Genomic DNA, 6,281 nt, shown 5'->3' with positions numbered 1-6,281 from the left:
CAAAGAATATTGTTCTGAATATTCAGAAACGTCTGATTCATACCTCCAGTTCAGTTCTTGGTATGAAACGTTTATCTGCTCCAGCTGACTCTGCAGAAGTTTATTTGTCTCCTGCAGGCAGGACATTTTCTCTTGGAGATTCTCTTTCTCCGCTCTCAACTCTTCAATAATTTGTTGGGCCTGATTGATTTTGTCGTCTTCTGATTTAGACTGGCGCTCCTCTGCTGCCATCAGGTCTTTCTCCATATCTCTGAGCTGGCTGGCGAACATCTCCTTAAGTTTCCTCTGCTTTTTCAGCTCAGCTTTAGTATTCCCCAGTTCTCTCTGGATGGAGGCCAACCTTTGGTTCTCCTGGACGTCAGCAGGAGCCGGTCTGTTCTCCTGCAAGGGTTGCTGATGTTGTCCATCTCTAAAATCACACGGCTGGGGTTTCCTCCCACCGTTGCAGCGCTGTTGCTTTTGATTTGACATGTTTCTCCAAACAATGATTCTTCAAATCTCACAACTCCAAAAGTGCTTTGCGTACGTCTGAACTCGTCAGTGGTGTAGCAAGCAAAGACAAGAAGTTAGAAGTTTGTTACATAAGCTGTGTCCGAATTCAGGGTCTGCATCCTTCGAAGGACTGGTCTACGTAGGACGGGTCCTTCGAAGGCCGGGAATAAATTAAGACCGGAAGAAAAATATCTGTGGATTCGGACAGGTCTAGCCTTCACCAACTGTCCCCGCCCCCAGCTCAGCGTAACTCATGTTGCCAAGCAACCGTGACAGCGTGAAGCAGAGAGCGGAGAAGAAAAAAAAAACAAAGGAGCCGAAGTTTGTTTTTCAGTCATGTATTACTGATTTCTATTAGTCTTCAACTTTTATAGTAAAGGATGTTCCATAGTAAAAAGGAAATCTCTTAGTTTGATTCTAAAATGTGCAAATGTGTACTGCACAAGGAATACAAATTATTCATTTACAAATATAATACTCTCCACATCGCAGATAGGACATTACGGTTAAATAAACCTATTATGTTTGAAGGCTTAACTTTAATTAATCAATCAAACCGATGTGCTCTGCTTTGAAATACTTTATAAACCAAACATTTTTCAACCAGACCTGTCTGAATAATATCGGTGTTTAACTCCCACTCATTGGGGAAAGCTAGCGGGAGTTTTTATAACGATGTGCCAGGAGTTAGGCGTTTTCTCTCGGTACACCGAACCTGGAGCGCCCAGCCAGCTGACAGCTGGAGGGGAGCTGGCTGTTAACGCAGCGGTAGCAGACAGGTCCGAAAATGTCAGAGCAATATTGCAATTAGGTGATGTATTGATGAACCGAGCAGATATTTGAGATTTACACACTTATATTCTCGCCTAAAAACGTTGTACCAAATCACGTTGTCATTTAAAGTGTTATATAGCTAAATAATTTGTCACTATTCACCGCCATTGATGCTCTGCCTGAACGCCCAGTTGGAACCCGCAATGAATTATGGGATATCGTGGGCTGTGAAGGATACACCGGACCCATCCTTCAAATCTGGGGAAAAGAAGGACGCATTTCTTTGAATTCGGACAGGCCTTAGTTTAGGCTAAGTTTCTTTGTGACAGAAGTAACAGTACTACAGTCATGAGTGTGTGTAATGTACCAGAAACCAGAGTCTAGTTGACTCTGGGAGAGAAGAGACAACGTATTGAGCTGAAACTTACATCTAGTTCTTTTTCACTGAGTTGGTTGTTTTTTTTATCGACTGCTAATGGCCAAATGACGATGTATGGCCAACACAGACCACTAAAGAAATGATTGATTTGAATATTTTATCATTTGAATATTTAAACTACAGAAAAATCCCCTGTAACGTAGAACTAAAAGAGAGGGAAGAGACTTATATGACATCCATACTCTCAGACTCATCATTTTTGCTTGAACCTTTTCTGTTTCACTGCTGAACCTTATTTGTGTTTCCGGTTTCGACCGCGCTCAGCTCTCCGTCTCCGTACATCCAGGTTTCAGCATGAGACACGTATCACACATGCTGTGTGTTTTCTTTGTACTCTGTCACACACCATGTCAAAGAGACCAGACAGAGAGGTCAAGAGGTCACTTCAGCTTCACAATCAGGCTAATGAAAATCATTAATGTAAAAATAAACTGAACTCAAGGTGATGTTCAGTCTGCTTGGCTGAAATCTGTGATTTTTTTACTCCTTTAAAACGCGCAAAACACTTTAATGTACGTTTCACTTGTGGTTATTCTTAAAATCTCTAATCAACTTCCATTTATGCTTGAAATACTGCCCTCTGGTGGCAGGTGGTGGAAACTGCAGCAGATCTTGTTTTAGTATTTTCTTAAATACCATCAATATTTAAATTATTTAATGAGTGTTCTGTAAAGAAATTAATCATTTCAGTTGTAGAGTTCACCTATTGAGGTGCTACATTTCATTTAGATGTATAATGAGGATCATTATTTAACCTCTGTATGAATCTTGGTTGAATATAATTACATTTTTACCTAGGAAAAGCAAAAGTTAACAGATCAAATCCATATTTATTACGAAAAATTCTGATTAAATTAGAATTGATAATAAATCTTCATTAGAACTATTATAGTAGCTTCATCTACTGTAAGGTTACTATAAGACAGTGAACTGTTTCATTTCAAAATTTCAACCAAAGGATTCCTACCAATTTCATAATTTTACACAAGTTATATAAACAATACAGACTGAATTGACTTAGATTTACTCAAAAGGAAGAAAAAAATCCCCTCATGTTTGGTTTTTGATATTTTATTGAAAGCACACAGTATAATTATGTTAGCTAAGGCTTTTTATAAGTATCATAGTTTATGCTGACAAAAAACATGACTGATAAAACGACAGAATATTTAGCCACTCTAAACAGATTAAACTGTCTATGAACATTTTAAACCAAATATAACTATGGATTTTTTATTATGTAATTTATTTAAATTGAAATAAAATGCATTACATTCATCTATTCTGAAAAATGGAGCATATTACTGACATCATTACTGGAAAATTAATGGAAAGCAGATAAGTTTTATAAATATTACTGCATGTCAAACACTTATTTTATAGTATGTTATTTTGAAACAGTAGAATGACAAAAAAAATTCACTACAGCAGAGCGCTCATTATAAAAGCAAAGGTCAAAAAGACAAATTCCAAAAATAGATATGAAAAAATATTTACATAATTCAAATAATGTAAAATATTCATCAGCTCATGCTGTCATTTCAAAAATATTGATGATGTTCAAGAGGAGCAGAAGATGAGAAAATATCACATCACATATTTTACACATATAACTGCTTCATCGTCACACAGCAAACAATTCAACCAAATTCTAATTTCTTTGTGTGTGAGCCATAAAACATGCTACCATGTATATTTTATGGCTTAAACAGCTTCTCTCACTGGATTTGTGTGAGAGAGATATAAATGGTGATCAAAGAAGCTTTTCATTGACTAAATGTCAGAATAAACCATCAGAGCCTCCAGCCTACATGGCAGCGTTGATCCTCAGATCTGGAGCTGATCTGATTTCAGAATAAAGTGCTGCCTCTGCTGCTGCAGGACCTGGATTTCCTGTAAACAAAGAGACATTTTTAAAACTAAAAGTCAAAAGAATACAATTAAAGCAATTATAACTGGATATACTGCAACATATTAAATGGCATAAAATATAGTTTGTAAAAATTATGAGCAGTAAGTACAACAGATAAATGTTGACTTTACCCTTTCCTTTCTTCTTGGCTTTCTTTTTCGGGTTGACCTCAGCATACATTGGAGTGGAGTCTGAAATCAGAGAACAGATCTCAGGAAACGTTTGATCAGTTTATCTTCTTTCATACAGAACTGATGAATCACAGGACCTACAATATCTGAGCTGTAATAATCTGCAGTGTAAAGTTGACATGAAGAAACATTTCACTACAAAGACTAACTGTACCTGCAGCTCCTGTTTTCACCTCAGAGTAAACAGCGCCCTCTTCTGGTGCAGGATGTCTCCCTGGAAAAATCATAAAATAATCACCAACATATTGGATGAAACCATTGAGTTATTTTATCGACTGTAGAGATGTGGGACTCACTCTCTTTCCCAAATGTTTTCATTTCAATGGGAGTGTATGTAACGTCTCTGGGTTCATCTGCAGCTGAAATATGTAAGTTTTTTTGTTAGGTTATTGTAAATTACCCAATAATTTCATATGAAAACAGCCTGAAAATATTGACCATTTCCAGCAGTTTCAGCAGAGCTGACAGTATCATAAAGATGAGAATTACCTGAAAAGAGAAAAATGTTATTAATTTGACCATAAACAGCAAAAGTCATTTTTCTTCACATTTTTTCTTCAGATTGCTAAATCTCTGATCTAAACAGCAGCACAACCAGACATAAAGTCACATTATAGACATTTTGAAAATTCAGAGCTGAAATAAATGTTCACAAATTTCACAGCAGCACATAAACAGTAATAACTGCATCACATAATCTCAGTTTTCCATAAAGCACATAAGATGTGTTGCATAAATACAGAGAAACTGTAGAATATCTGCAGCTGGAGTCTGGGTCAGCAGCAGAGATTCATTGATGACCCAAATCTGTAAACACTGAGGTTAAGATATATTTGTAAAAAAAAATGTATCAAAATAAATCTGACCATGACAAAGGGAACTATAATCATGATGTTCAGTCTGGTTTGTAGTGAAGGTCTGACTGTTGCTCTGTGAGCCTTTTGACCTGAAATATAATAAATACATGAAACTTATTCAGGAAAAAAAAAATCCACTGCTTTTCTTTAAAAGGGAGAAAAAAGTTATGAGAGTGTTCTCACCTGATGCAGCACAAATCTGTGAAAAAAGTCAGATTTGATTATTCAAATCCTCCTGCTGCCATTTTGTATCATAAAAGAAGTAAGGTCAGGAATAATTAAACAATTTACAAATGAATATTTGGATCCAGTGTGAGGAGAAACATGTTCTCACCTTTGGACCGTCTGCAGCGCCACAACAAGATCAGGAGAACAATGAGAATAATTCCAACAAGTGGTCCAACGATCATCATGACAAGAGAGCTGATAGGACTGGGTGCAGCTGCTGGAAATAAAGAAATTATTTATCTGTGGATTTGATCACATCATTCACTGGAAACAGATAAATGTGACTTAAACTGGTCCACCAGCAGCGTTCACCTGATTCCTAATTAAAGTGATTTTTTAAAATCAAACATTTTCCTCCTCCTCACCTCTAACAGACATCCAGCTCCTTGGTGAATCTTTTCCTGAATGTTGACATTTGTAGAAACCTTCATCTGACTTTGACACTGCAGAGATATTCAGCTGCCCTCTGCTGTCATTATGGATGAGTTTATCATTATGATAGAAAAACACATTGGAGAGACGTTGTTGTTTTTTATCTCTGCAGCTCAGAGTAACAGGATCTCCCTCAGTCACAGGATGAACAGGACTCAGCAGGAGAGGAGCAGAATCATCATCTGTAAAACAATCAGAGGATGATGACATTTAGTCAGATTGGTGGTAGTAGAACTAAAAGCTTTAAACAAAAATGTTTTCCAATTAATATTTTATATCATATTTCAAGTAGACAACATCAAATGTTTTAATATTAATACCTCACATTTATTTTGTCACCTGAATATTTTCTTTTTAGGCCGCCTATGAGGATCAGGATCACATGTCTTCTTATGTTTTGACATTTTGATTTATGACCACTGGTCAGTGCCATGTAAAACTAACATTGAAATGATTTTCATGATTTTTTTTTGGTGTTTTTCTTATGTAACACATGTAAATGCACATTTCTCATCATCCCCAGTGAAATTTGCTCTCAGTCAAATTTCTGCTTCCTCTATTCAGATTCATGAGTAAAAAGCTAAGCTGAGAGTTCAGACGTCCAGAACAGAACAAGACTTTAAAATGAATGAATGATAAGAATCTCACAAAATTAAAGTTGTTAGTTTGATTTTTAAAATATAAAATCACAATTTGGTTAAACACTAAAAGAATCAGTGAAAAATGTTTTTATTTTTTTTTCATACATCATGTCATTTTCAAAAAGACAACTTGGGAACCCTGAACCCAGACTGAGTGTCTGACCACACAGTAGGTCAGCCTGATTGTTATTATTGACAAAAATCAGGTAAAGTTTTAGTTTCTGATTTATTCAAGTAGAACATATTTAATCTAAAAACAAATAAGGATAAGAGCAATACGTTTGACCTAAATTTAAATCAAAATGTTTTTATTTT

Source organism: Poecilia formosa, unplaced genomic scaffold (assembly GCF_000485575.1).
Source record: "Poecilia formosa unplaced genomic scaffold, Poecilia_formosa-5.1.2 Scaffold845, whole genome shotgun sequence".
NCBI classification, from domain to species: domain Eukaryota; kingdom Metazoa; phylum Chordata; class Actinopteri; order Cyprinodontiformes; family Poeciliidae; genus Poecilia; species Poecilia formosa.
Note: the sequence above shows the minus strand (reverse complement) of the source record.